Source organism: Enhydra lutris, unplaced genomic scaffold, assembly GCF_002288905.1.
Source record: "Enhydra lutris kenyoni isolate GAN:26980312 unplaced genomic scaffold, ASM228890v2 scaffoldscaffold16, whole genome shotgun sequence".
Classification (NCBI taxonomy): domain Eukaryota; kingdom Metazoa; phylum Chordata; class Mammalia; order Carnivora; family Mustelidae; genus Enhydra; species Enhydra lutris.
In genome coordinates this window covers 20,842,086-20,856,712 of record NW_019154100.1, presented here as the reverse complement: position 1 = coordinate 20,856,712, position 14,627 = coordinate 20,842,086, and positions in this window count along the sequence as shown.

The window sequence follows — 14,627 nt, the reverse complement described above, 5'->3', positions numbered from 1 at the left end:
GTACTGAATTTACTCTGAGTCAATTCTTCACTACCTCTACCATTTTGGTGATCAAATTTCATTCTCAACCACCCATGCTTGATCATAATCTACAATTAGCTGACCATACCTGGATGTGTCTTGACATGATGACATGATGTCAGAACATCATGGTGTTAGGATGACAATGTCAGGAGGCTTCAGTGATCATCTTTATAGTTTTTTGGACCTATATCTAAATTCCAAATCCATCATTTATGACCTATGTGACCCTAAGTCAGATACCTAACTTGTCTGCAACTCCTTTCCTCATATGTCAAATTAGGGTAATATATAACTTGTGCAACAAAAAAAATACCTCAACAAACTCAGGAAGATTGAAGTAATTCCATGTATATTTTCTGACCACAGCGCTATGAAACTAGAAGTTAAACACACACACACACGCGCACACACACACACACACACACATATGGAAAGACCACAAATACTGGGAGGTTAAATAATGTGACACCAAATAATGAATGGGTCAACCAGGAAATCAAAGAAGAAATGAAAAATTACATGGAAGCAAAATACAGTGATCCAAAACCTCTGAGAGAGAGCAAAATCCAATTTACTATTGCTACAAAAACAATAAGATACCTACAAATAAACCTAACCAAAGAGGTGAAGTACCTGTACTCTGAAAAGTATAAAACACTGATGAAAGAAATTCAAGACAACACAAAGAAATGGAAAGACATTCCATGCTCATGGATTGGAAAACCAAATATTGTTAAAATGTCTATTCTACCCAAAACAATCTACACATTTAATGCAATCCCTATCAAAATGCCACCAACATTTTTCACAGACCTATAACAAACAATCCTAAAAATTTGTATGGAACCACAAAAGACCCCAGTAAGCCAAAGCAACCTTGAAAAAGAGTAACAAAGCTGGAGGCATCACAATTCCAGACTTCAAGTTATATTTCACAGCTGTAGTAATCAAAACAGTAAGGTACTGACATAGAAATAGATATATAGATCAATAAAACAGAGTAGAAAATCCAGAAAGGAGCCCACAATTATATGGTCACTTATTCTTCAATAAAGCAGGAAAGAATATGCAATGGGAAAAAGAGAGTCTTCAACAAACTGTGTTGGGGAGACTGGACCACTTTCTTACACCACACACAAAAATAAATTCACAATGGATTAAAGACCTGAGTGTGAGAGCTGAAACCATAAAAATCCTAGATCACAGGTAGTAACTTCTTTAACATCAGCCATAGCAGCTTCTTTCAAGATATATCTCCTAAGGCAATGCAAACGTTGGAACTATATCAAAAGAAAAACTTTCTGCACAGTGAAGGAAACAATCAACAAAATTAAAAGGCAGCCTACAGAATGGGAGAAAGTATTTGCAAATGACATATCCGAAGTCATTTACTATTGATATCCAAAATATATAAGGAACTTATAAAATTCAACACCCAGAAAACAAATAATCCAATTAAAAATGGGCAGAAGAGGGTGCCTGGGTGGCTCAGTGGGTTAAGCCTCTGCCTTCGGCTCAGGTCATGATCCCGGGGTCCTGGGATCGAGCCCCGCATAGGGCTCTCTGCTCAGCGGGGAGCCTGCTTCCCTTCCTCTCTCTCTGCCTGCCTCTCTGCCTACTTGTGCTCTCTCTGTGTCAAATAAATAAATAAATAAAAATCTTTATTTAAAAAAAAAAAATGGACAGAAGAGGGGTGCCCAGATGGCTCAGTCAGTTAAGCGACCTACTCTTGATTTCAGCTCAGGTCATGAATCAGGGTTGTGAGATCGAGACCCCCCTCCTCTTTGTTCTTCCCCCCACTCATGCACAGGATCTATGAATGAATGAATGAATGAATGAATGAAATCTTTTTAAAAAAGAAAAAAATGGGCAGAAAGATGAACACACATTTCTCCTAAGAAGACATCCAGATGGCCAGCAGACACATGAAAAGAGGCTCATCATCACTCATCATCAGAGAAATGCAAATCCAAACTACAATGAAATATCACCTCATGAGATAACGCCTGTCAGAAGGGCTGGAATCAACAAGACAAGAAACAGCAGGTATTGGTGAAGATGTGGAGAAAAAGGAATTCTCTTGTACTGTTGGTAAGAATGCAAACTGGTGGGACGCCTGGGTGGTTCAGTTGGTTAAGTGGCTGCCTTCGGCTCAGGTCATGATCCCAGCGTCCAGGGATCGAGTCCCACATCGGGCTCCTTGCTCGGCAGGGAACCTGCTTCTCTGCCTCTGCCTGCCTCTCGGCCTACTTGTGATCTCTCTCTCTCTTTCTCTCTCTCTCTGACAAATAAATACAATCTTTAAAAAAAAAAAAAAAGAAAAGAAAATTCTTTCAAAAATGCAAACTGGCGCAGCCACTGTGGAAAAGAGTATGGAGATTCCTCAAAAAGTTAAAAATAGAACTGCTCTATACTCTAGCAATTGGACTACTAGGTGTTTACCCTAAGAATACAAGAACACTAATTCAAAGGGATACGTGCACCCTATGTTTATAGCAACATTATTCACAAAAGCCAAGATACAGAAGCAGCCCAGGTGTCCATCAACTGATGAATGGGCAAAGAAGTCACACACACACACACACACACACACACACACACACACACACACATACTATTCAGCCATTAAAAAAGAATAAAATCTTTCCATTTATAATGACATGGATCAAGCTAGAGAGTAAAACGCTAAGTGAAATAAGTCAGAGAAAGAAAAATACCATATAATTTCACTCATATATGGAATTTAAGAAAACAAACAAAGGGGAAAAAAACAAAGAGAGACAAAGGAAGGAACAGACTCTTAGTTATAGAGAACTGGTGGTTACCAGATGGGAGGTGACTCAGTGATGGGTGAAGTAGGTGATGGGGATTGAGGAGTACACTTTTGGTGAGCACAGGGTTTTGTACGAACATGTAGAACCACTAAATTGTTCACCTGAAACTATTACAACACTATATTAATTCACCAGAATTATAATAAAAACTTAAAAAAATATGTAACTTGTGAAAACTTGTTATATCTGTTAAATTACATCACATTCTTACATGGTGTCTGGTACAGAACAGGCACTTAATAAACGTTAGTTATTTGTATTATTACAACAGAGTTCAATGGTTCATTTATTCAACAAGTATTTTGTGAGCCCCTACTGTGTTTCAGAATTGTTTTTCCAACTTGCTTAATTATCACATTGAGATAGAACTGAAATTTATCTTGAAGATTAGATAATCTCAGGTCACAGATAAAATGCCTATTGCTATGTCCAGAATTAATATTTATTTAATGTTTAATATATTAAATAATTCATTAACAAATGCCTTTGATCGTTTTTATTCAGTGTGAAATGGCTTCATGTTATCTATTAGAGGCCATGTGAAAAACCTTTGTACCAGCCAAAAACACATAAACCACACAGAGTATGTGAAGAATACAGCATTTTCCCTAGAGTCCTTGAAAAAAAATGTGATTGTAGTAGACTTTATTCAAAATGGAGGGGAAAACTTCAGAGCATTTGAGGTTATGACTGAATATGTATTTTTAACCTTAGGTTATTTGACAAAACAGCATATGCACATTCAGTGTTTTATTAAAAAGCACATTCCTGCTCAGAGACATAACAGATACATTTGCAGTGGAAGAATTTTATTTATTTTTCTACTGCAAATTCTGCCAGAACCACATGGAAAAAGACCAAAAGATTTATTACCTTTATAAATCTATTCACCTAGTTTTGAAAGACTTTTCTCTAAATACCATTTAAAATAATTTTATTCTTTTCAGTTCTTATTGAAGTGTTTATAGTTAACATCATCAAAGGAACAATTATCAAAATGTAAGACAAATAGTATAACTACATAGGCTCAATAAATCAAATGCAAAGAAAGATATCTTTTATTAATCAAAATAGTTGAAAAAAAGGAAAAGTGAAGGAACCGTTTTCTGAAATCTAAAGGGTCTTTATAGGTATGAATAAGTATGGTGTGTGGGTATGTAATTCTTTATTTCATTTACAAAGAGAGGGCCCAGTGAAATAACACACAAAAGGGAAAGAAAGAATAGGAAATGCTTGCCTTAGTGGGCCTGTTTTATGATGGTTAAAGTCTCTATTCTCAGTGGAGAATAGTGCCATCAATGGATTTGAAAATGGCTAAAATATAATTCTTTAGGTATTTCAACAGATTCCTAAACCAGTTCCGCAACCTTGTAACATTAAGGCTAAAATGAAATTATTTACAAAATTTTAAGAGAGCTTAAGAAACCTTCAAAACAGGGTAGTAGAAACTTCTAATTTTATAGAAAAGGAAAATTGAAGTCTGAAGAGATGTACTACAATCCAACTTATGAGTCACTCATAATTAGAAGATTCAATATTTAGTTGCTGAACTTTGATTTTGACTCCTCATGTTATCCAATTTTATCACCACCTCATTTAACAGGCTTAGTTCAAAATGACTTTTGACTATTTTCCAAGATCCAGTCCACATTCGAGTGAAATTTGCTTCCAAAGTTTTCCCAGGAATGTGCCCCAAGGCTTTGAAAGTAATTCTAAATAAGAGCAACAAAATGTTTCCAAGGCAAGATAGTATTGTCTAGAGCAGCACTGTCCAATGAAAATATTTCCTAACAGATACATTGAAAAAGTGAAAAGAAACAGATGAATAAATTTTAGTAAGGTATTTTAACTCAACATATCAATCATATAATCATTTCATCATGTAAACAATGTTAAATATTTTAACTAGTATTTCATATTGTTTTCATACTCAGTCCTAAAATCAGCATGAATTTCACGTTTACACTACATCTCAGTTTGAGTTAGATGTGCTCAACAGCCAACTGTGGCATATAGTTACCATGTTGGACAGTACAGATCTAGAATGACAACCATTATTCAAATTCTACATTAAAATTATTTTCCTTTAAGATTTATTTATTTGAGAGAGAGAGAGAGAGAGCAGGGGAGGGGCAGCGGGAGAGGGAGAGAGAGTACCCAGGAAACTCCCCACTTCGTGGAGCCCCTCGAGGGTCTCAGTCTCACAACCATGACCTGAACCAAATCAAAAGTTGGACATTCAACTGACCGAGCCATCCAGGTGCCCAAAATTTTGCATTAAAATTAGACTTCTTGAGTTTAATTATAAGCATGAATAGTTGTTGAACAAATATTCAGTTGGCAATTTTGGATTTCCTAAATAGTAAAAACTACTCTGTTCTCGTGTTCTGAATTTTATATTACAGGTATTTTGAATCACTCAGGTCTTTAATTTCTTTTTTTCCCTTTTATTTCTCTCTTCCCCTTTTCTGCTGTGTTCTGGGAGTATTCTTTCAATTGTCCTTCTAATTCATGGGCTTAATTTTCCATATTATCCGTTTTTCATGGTCTCCATTGTGCATTTAAATTCAATAATTTTATTTTTTAATGAGGCACTCTTTCTTGATCTCAGATTATTCTCTTTGATAGATTTAATTTACCCTTGAATATCCCTGATATTATATGTTGCATATTATTAAGTTTCTTCCTTCTTTTGATTTTTTTCATTTGATTCCTTAGAATAAGTTTCCCTTCTTCTGTACTATGGAAACTTTGCCTAAATATTATACTGGTAACTTGTTTTAAAAGTACTGTGGCTAAAAAGTAGAATAATGTGTGGGTTAAATTGACTCTAATTCACACCTGAGGTAGTGTTTGAAGCAATGAAGTACATGGCTTCCCCATCAAGAGGTTTCAAATAACCAAATATACACCAGAGGGAACATCAACATAAAGACAGTTGGAAATCAGTTGGTGAATTTTAGTGACACTCAAAATAGGGGGTTTGCCAGAATGGCAGCACAACCCTGGCATGAACAATATGTAAATATCCCGTATGCCCAGGTGCTGAACACCTTTAGAGTAACATGCGATGTTTAGAGCTCTACGTAGTCCAGGGTCTGTGTTACAAACAGGACTGTGTGGTCAAATTCAGCTACAAACCAGACTGATTTTTCTGTCAGATGGATTTGCTCTCACCTTTGAATAAATTTCTCAGGCAAGGGCCTCATCAGGGGGCCAGAGGACAGAGAATACATTCATCTCCGAAGTGTGCCAGAACGTGTTGTTTGACTGTTTTTGTATCTTTCTGTTGGGAGATGTGGTTCATTTGGCAAATTTTGTGTGAACTTACTCTTCATTTGAATAGACCACTTGAAAACCAGATGCTAGACAGTGTGTACTCTCAACTCCAGTCTCGAGGGGCTACCAACTGTTGAGCAGCCGGATGGATCAGGTCAGTTTAAGGTGATAGGTTCAGTCTTTCTTTCCCTACTCCTTTTTTAATCTTCACAAAGAAAATTCTGCAGTTCTGTTACTGTCACGTAAGTACCTGTTAAATATTATGGGGGTTTCCGTGAAAGTATCATTCTTTTCAAAAGAGGAAAAGGAAGTATATCCTTTCTCTAGTTTTATTTGGTGGTCTGTTTTGCTAGTGGGGTGTAGAGAGGGAGTACCTAGTTGGGGGCAACTAAGAAGTAGGAAGATATTTGTTATGGTATCCTGAAAACTCTCATTTTCTCTGACTAGCGTGCCTGACTATTCAGGTAATGCCCCTGAGGTAGATGGGCATTCCTCTTAGACAACCCCCACGATAATAGGTGGGGTCAAGATTGTCTCTGGGACATCTTGCAATAATTGCTCACAATTTCTGTGTCTTGCTGTTTTCTCCTCTCTGTATGGGGTCATCTCCCATGTAGCTATGGCTTCTTGGAGTTGCAAGATATTATAGATCAGAAAAGGTCAAGAAGATTTGAAGACTCTTAAGAGTTTTCCTTGACTACATGGTAATTTCTGTTCCATGAAGGAAAGGCAGGAAAAGATTTTTAAAGCCTTAGTATTACAAAATATTCTCTAGTGTCATTTCACTATTGCCTCTTCCCATCGCACTGCAGTCCAATCAATTCCATTAAATAACGGGGGTCAAAGGTATATAAATCTCTTCTGTTGTCTTGTCTCCATCTTTAGCCTGTAAGTACAGCATTATATTTGAGATGACCCAGGATTATATCAATTCTACAGATCTCAGAGCCTGGGTCCCACAGAGAGCCATATAAAAAAATTTAAAAATTAAATTTTAAAAACCATGTTTGAAAAAATAAAATCTGTAACTCCACTCTTGTTACTTTCTGAGATAACAGAAACATTCTAAATGTTTATTAGTAAGTAAAGGAAAGTCATCATACAACTGTAGGGCCAGTCACAGCAAATATCCATCTTAAAAACATGACAGATTAGATCAATCCTTTGCAAGAAAAGAGATTTGTATTTTGTATTTACATTCACAATTTGCTAGTTTATTGCAATTATATTTTAATATTAAGCATGCTTATAATTAATATCTTGCCTTATTGCAGACCTTCAGAGTTTTAATTAATAGTCTTTTACATTTTCAAATATGATAGTTTTTCTTTTATTTCAAATTTATTTAGTCAGTCATTGAAGATTTAGGAAGGGGAAAAGTTCAGTGTTAAATAAAATTAAAATCCCAACTTGAAAAACATATCAGAGGCCACTTAAAATCCTTGACATTTTCATCAACTCTAACTTCAAATATTTGTTGTTTAATGATCTACTTTTTTCTTTCTATGCCCTGGAAGAAAAGTTGGAAATGTTTTAATACCTATAAAGCCTTAGATTTGCTCTTTTGATTAGCTGTCAGAAAATGTCTGCACAGTCTCACTGTATACCCAACGCACAGTGTTCTGCCAAGGCGTTGTTTTCTTTCAGGCATGAATTAACAATATGAAAACTGCTTGATTACATGATTACTGACTCGGCTCGGAAAGGAAACTGATTTCATCTTCTCATGTCTATGGTTTCATTCGGAAAAATCTTAAAATGTGTACTCCCTATGCATGAAAAATAGCCTGACACATCATCTTTTATTTACTTGATATGGTGTTCCCTATCTTAAATTCGTGGACCCTAACAGGATCAGATTGTTTTCCCTTGTGATGATCTTGTAATGAGGAAGCTCATAATTCGAGGAGTAATTGATTGAAAAGAACTGGAAGACTCTGAAAAATATATATACATATATATGTATGTGTGTACATATATACACATATATACACATATATATGTATATATGTGTATATATGTACACACATACATATATATACATATATACATATATATAACTAAAGAAACAAAAACACCCTGGAACCATTTATCCCAAATGACTCCAAAATGATACTTTATTTTCAAATGAAAATAAAAGTAAAACATGTCACCTTTTTTTGTGCAAAATATTTTAAGACATCATATTTGAGGCCTGGTAAAAGATAGATTGTTTGAGAGCTGTTTGTTAGGATTGCAGCAACAGAAGCAGAAGTGTGTAGATCAGATGATATGAACATGGATGTCAGAAAGGCATCTGTCAGGGGGAGAATTCTAAACCCTGATAGTTCTCACTTCCAGTTATAGCAGCACAGACAGTATAAAAAATTGTTGCAGTCAAATCCAAGGGCTATGCTCAGCTGTCAGTTGTTCTTGGGTTGCTTTCTCATTTAGCAAATGAGGCCTCCCTGGAGCTATCTTTTGTGTAAAGGTTTTGGATTTAGCAGATGGATTTTTCCCTTATCTGCAGTATAGTATGTTATTACATGTGACCAGCTAATTTCTCCTTGAGTCTTTTCCATATGACAGGACAGAACTCCGGACATCCAAAATCAAGTGGTTAGCTGTTATCTTTCTGATAACTTCAGTAAAGGCTTGAAATATAGGAACCACAGGTACAGCTACCTGAAGGGTGATGAATCTTAATAGCGGCGGAAATAATGCAGAAATATGGCAACAGATCTCATTAACATTCAATCCTAGTGAAGCCAACAAGCAATCATTAAGATAAAACTCAGCAGAAGATGAACAGACATGTTCCCTTTAATCCAGGCATGTGATTTCTCTGAAACTGTAGAGAAAGTCTAAGCCATTATTTCATTTGCAGACATATACATCAATGTACTCAAACTCCCTGACCAAAGAACTTCATGAAAATGTTTTTAGCTTTAATTTTAGGTCAAAGGGACAAAAGTAAAAGGAACAAATTCACACAAGAATTTATTTTTAAAAAGAATTACAGGCTTTTATAGATGAAATGACAGTTTACCTGTCCCTTTTTTGCATCTTCTTCATCTACATGTGTGTAGCGCTGCAGAAAAGTGACCACATGAGCTATAGCGTGGTGACACAATGAAGTCCTTAATCAGTTAAGAAAATCAATTATGTTTAATATTTTATTTTTCTTTATATGAAAAGAGAGCAGTAAAATGTCTGATAAATAATTTTAATCACAAGGTTTGAACCCAAAGGGGTCATGGAATTAATCAACACAGTTAAAACTAAGCACTCTATTCAGTTGAGCTTTAAAATTGTAGTGAACTTTGAGACTTATTGTATTATCATTTAGGCTTATTTTTAATAAATTTTGTAAAGATAACTATGTATTTGAGAATGTGAAAAATTTTTTTCAACCGAAATTTTCTAAAGGAAAAACACGTGAACTCATAGCTGATAAGTATAATAAAATATTTTTCTTTTAACCTTTTCTTTTTTATTTAGCTTGATCATCTGTTTGAGGAAAAGCTCTTGAAAAAGCTTTTTAATAAGGAATAAAGTATCCCTTTCCAGAAGGCACAGTTCTAAGGATTTAGAAATGTGGTCCTGAGGATTAGAAAGAATTTACTTACGGGGGAAATTATATAGTGATTAGAGCACACTACTGTTACACATTATATCGGGGATTTTACAGAGGGATTCTATTTAATTCTTTAAATACTGCATCGTTAAAGCTTAGAGTATGATGTTACCAAAGAGATTATATTATTAAAAAGATTGATGAAACCCAGTTACAAGTATGAGAGGATTATACTGATGTTTTAAAGGATAACCAGTTTGTTCAGTATTATTAAAGTCAACAGTAAACGGAATAGAAAGTAAGCAAGGAATACATTTATCTTTTATAACTGGAAAAGTGTCATTATGTTCTGAATTCCCCAGTTACAGAATTTAAACACACACACACACACACACACATTCTTTTATTGACTCATCCACAGAGACTAGTTAAATGATGACTGAAAATTAGCACTAGGTCTAGGGTCAATAACTTAACACTACTAAATTTTAATCCTAACACAGAGAGGTATCATTTCTCGAGAAATAAAATACTTCAAAATTAACATTCCTTATAGATCCCAAATGTGATAAGCCAAGACCAATTTAGCTTGCAGAAAAATCCAAACCTTTTTAAGAAACTAAATGATGTTAATCTAGGAACCAGCCTAAACAAGTTTTGACCTTTATATCTGAGACCCATTATACCAGTATTGTTTATAGAAAATAAGCAAGGTATAAAAATGTACTTGAAAATTAGGACATTATTATAAAAGGAACAAAACTGTATTTGGTCTAATGAAATTGTTTATCAAAACAGTTAACATGTAATACATGAAATCATTTTTATTATAAAATTTTCAAATAATACAAAGCTTAATATGCCATAAAGAACACACCCAACTAACCTGTTTTTAGGCTCATGTCTTAAAGTTTTCATTGGAAATATCATCTCTATAGTTCTAGGCTTGGTCTTTCATAAGATACAAAGGTAAATATATAACATATTCATCTATGCAACTTAAAAAAGAGAGTGCTTTGACTCTTTGAAATGGTAGGATATTTAAAAACCCAGGAATTCCCACACACAGGGACATAACTGCTTTGTTGTTACCTGCCATAGATTTGAAAAAGTTTCTGACAAGAATGTGGATGTCAAGGTAATAGGCTATTTATTTTCATTTCCATGATGATTGATGAAAGGACATGAGTTGAGTCATATTTATCAGGTAACATAGATCCTTTTAGACCTTACTTTTCTTCAGTCCATTGCTTAGAGCTTGGAAGGAAGCAGTTCAGAGATTTCTACTTAGATAAGACAACGTAGAGAGAGTATCTGTTTCTCATTAATCTAGAGCAATAATGCAACTTAAAAAAGATCCGGAGTCATCCTGTTTCATGCAAGATCATGGTTATGATACCTTCCTAAGAGCAGAAGCCATGACTGACCTCAGCCTGATTTGTATTGAGAATATTCTACATATTCCTTATGACACTTCAAATTAAGAAAAAAATCTTCTGGGGAGGTGTAATAATGTACTCTAATGTGGTTATTATACCCGACTCTATTATCACAACTTATGTCTGTCTTCAGCTTTAATACTCTTGATGAGAGCAGGAATTCTTGACTTTTGTTTAGTATTTTCATACTATAGATGACTCTGAAGATAATATAGCTAACTCTGCTTTTCCTTTTAAACTGAGAGTTGGGTTTTCCGTTGGACACTTGAACACCTGACTGATATTGACTGTATGCTCCTTAAGATCAACAGTGTACTATATTCAAAATATCCGAAAGTAAACGCATTAGCTCTTGTTCCCTATTCTCTATCTCACACCTAATTTTCTTTCACTATGCGTTTTCTTGTTGGTTACAAGATGCTCATAAAAGACTGGTTGTCTATCCAATATCTCTTTCTTGTTTAGTAGCCCAGCACTAAGTATTCAGAGTGGCTGAGTGCTCAGATAAAATACCACACTTCATGCTGTGGGATGTGACCATGTTGCTAAATTCTGGCCAAAGGGATATATACTCAAGTTGTTAGGTGGGAATTCTGTGGGACTTTTAAAAGGGAGGGAAAGGGCTAAGCTGTGCTCATTTTGATACTTTCACTTCCTGCTCCCTGCCTGGGATATGAAAATAATAATGGAGCTCTGTCAGTTCTTTGGACAATGGAACATCTAATGGAGAAGAAAAACAACAGGTGGTAGAGCAGCAGATCAAAGGAGCCTAGGTCTCCACCAGCCCTGTGTTGCCATTGTCTAGTCCTAGGGTGCTTACCTTCACACCAGCCTCACTGAAGAGAGAAAGGAGCTGCTACTTATTTTAGCCACTATTATTTCTGGCATTTTGTTTCTAGCAGTAGAAGGCAATTCCTCACTTAATACAGTATACAAAATACCCAAGAGTCCCTCTAGAATTTCTCTTCCCTTTATAATCTACCCCAATAGCCAATTAATCACCAAGTCCTGTCACTTTAATTTCTTAAATTAATTTCAAATTTTCTGCTCTCTTCTTCTGCACTTTCACTGGTCAACTGTCACCTTAGCATTGCAGCAGACGCTAACTCATCTGCTTTCATTCTCCCTTCCCTAAGGACTTTCTTCTACACTGCTGCCTGGGTGTGCTCTCTGAAAGGTTATCCGATCACAGTCCTCTCTTCTCCCTGTCAAGGTCACATACCTTCAGTGACTAATTTCCAACCAGGTAATGTTTTTAGTGTGCCAAAAAAAAAAATAAATAAATAATGAATCTTGAAATGGGCCTTATCTCCAGCCCCTGTGCATTAGAAATATCAAAAGTAGGTCCCTGAATACCCTTCAGGGCCTTGTCAATGCTCTGGCATGCCTATGCTCAGACTGATGGCTATAAAACTTTTATTTGTCAGTTATCAATTAAAAACATATTTAAGTTTTTCTTTGAAGATTTCTTGACTTTCTGACCTGCTAAATACAGTCTCCACTCTGTAAAATTCGTTGGACATAATATTATTGGTATATATCACCTTGTATTATTACTGTTTCTTTTCTTTTCTAAGACCATGAACAGTCTGTTTCCTTTACATAACTATGGACATCGTAAGGGCAGATAGAATGTACTGTTCATTTTCGTACCTCCAGATCCTGTGTCAGCATCTGGGAAAAAATAATACAGGTCACTCAGGAAACATTTGATGAATTTGGATTGAGTGTGTCTCCTCTTTGGGATACTGTTAATTAATAGACCTCCAAGAGATGATGGCATCCTGTGTCACCCTAATTGAAGCCAAAATTATTCATAATTATTATCTACATTAAATGGACTTTGGAATTACCTTGTACTAAGCTACTGTTATAGTTGGGCTGGTCAGGGAAGGCACGGGTCTTGGAAAGTTAGAAGAAAAACAGGTAAGTGCAAATGATGTCAAGACCGTTTTGGTGCTATGAGGATAGCCAACAACATTGAGTCACCTTTGCAAGGAAACAACAATTTGATTATGAATTAATATTTTACTGAAATTCTCTTTATGTCAAGTTTCATTACAGAGAATTTATCACTAGGTCCTGTTTTCATAGGTTTATTTATTCTCTGTATCATTTGGTTGTGTTGTTTTATTATTCAGGCTCAGGCAGTAGATAATATTATTTCTATTTTTTTTATTTTTTTCATTTTCAGCATAACAGTATTCATTGTTTTTGTACCACACCCAGTGCTCCATGCAATCTGTGCCCTCTCTAATACCCACCACCTGGTTCCCCCAACCAAATATAATTCTATCTTCTGTCTTCTAATTATATTTATACACATGTCTATCTCCTTCGATAAGATGTTTGTTTATATCTTTAACTGGGTTATCTGTTTATCAGATATATGGTTTACAAACTTTTTTAAAAGATTTTTTTTATTTAGTTGAGAGAGGGTGGGGGGAGGAAACATCAAAGGAAGAAAGAAAGAGAATCTCAAGCAGACTCTGCTCTCAGCACAGAGCCCAATGCTGGGCTGGATCTCATGACCCTGAGATCGTGAGCAGACCTGAAATCAAGAGTCAGACACTCAACCAACTGCACCACCCATGATTTACAATTTTTTTTACTTTTTTTTTTTTTATTAACATATAGTATATTAATGGTTTCAGGGGTACAAGTCTGTGATTCATCAGTCTTACACAATTCACAGGCTTCACCATAGCACATACCCTCCCCAATGTCCATCACCCAGCCACCCCATCCTTACAATGTTGTTAACCCACAAAGTGCCTAGAGGAGAGTGATTCCAGGCCAAGCAGTCAGGTACTTTAGTAGGAGAAGAAGGTTATGGTCTATTGGCCCTGGAGGAGAAGAAAAGGGCCTTTTCTGTTGATTCAGGATCATGTTCTATTCAGGTATTGCTAATTATACATAGAGAAGTCATTTGGATGTTATATTGGTGAAAATCATGGTAATGTGTTTTAAATGCAACATTTTAAATACTTCAGTGAGAGGGGTGCCTGGGTGGCTCAGTCAGTTAAACCTCAACCCTTGATTCTGACTCAGGTCATAATCTCAAGGTTGTTAGATCTATGCTGTGGACTCTACACTGGAGTCCTGCTTGAGATTCTCTCTTTCCCTCTTCCTCTGCCGCTCCCTCTCCCTACTCACATTCATGTGCTCTCTCTCTCTCTCTCTCTCTCTCTCTCAAAAAAAACAAAAAACAAAAAATACCCTGCTGTGAGAAAGAAAGACAGCCTTAGAGTCTCACTTTAAGCCTTAAATACATTTTGATCTTTCCCTACTCTCAGGAAATAATGCAATAAGAATAATTTAGGGAGCTTCAGAACCACTATGAAGAAATACATCTCCAACAAGACACAAACTTTCTTTACTATCTCCATTCCCTGCCTGCACAAAGAATAAGAGTCATAACTCACTTTCAGACACACAGGCAAACCAATTACATATATATATAAAATAGTCTCAGGGTGTAGGATTTTGCAGTGC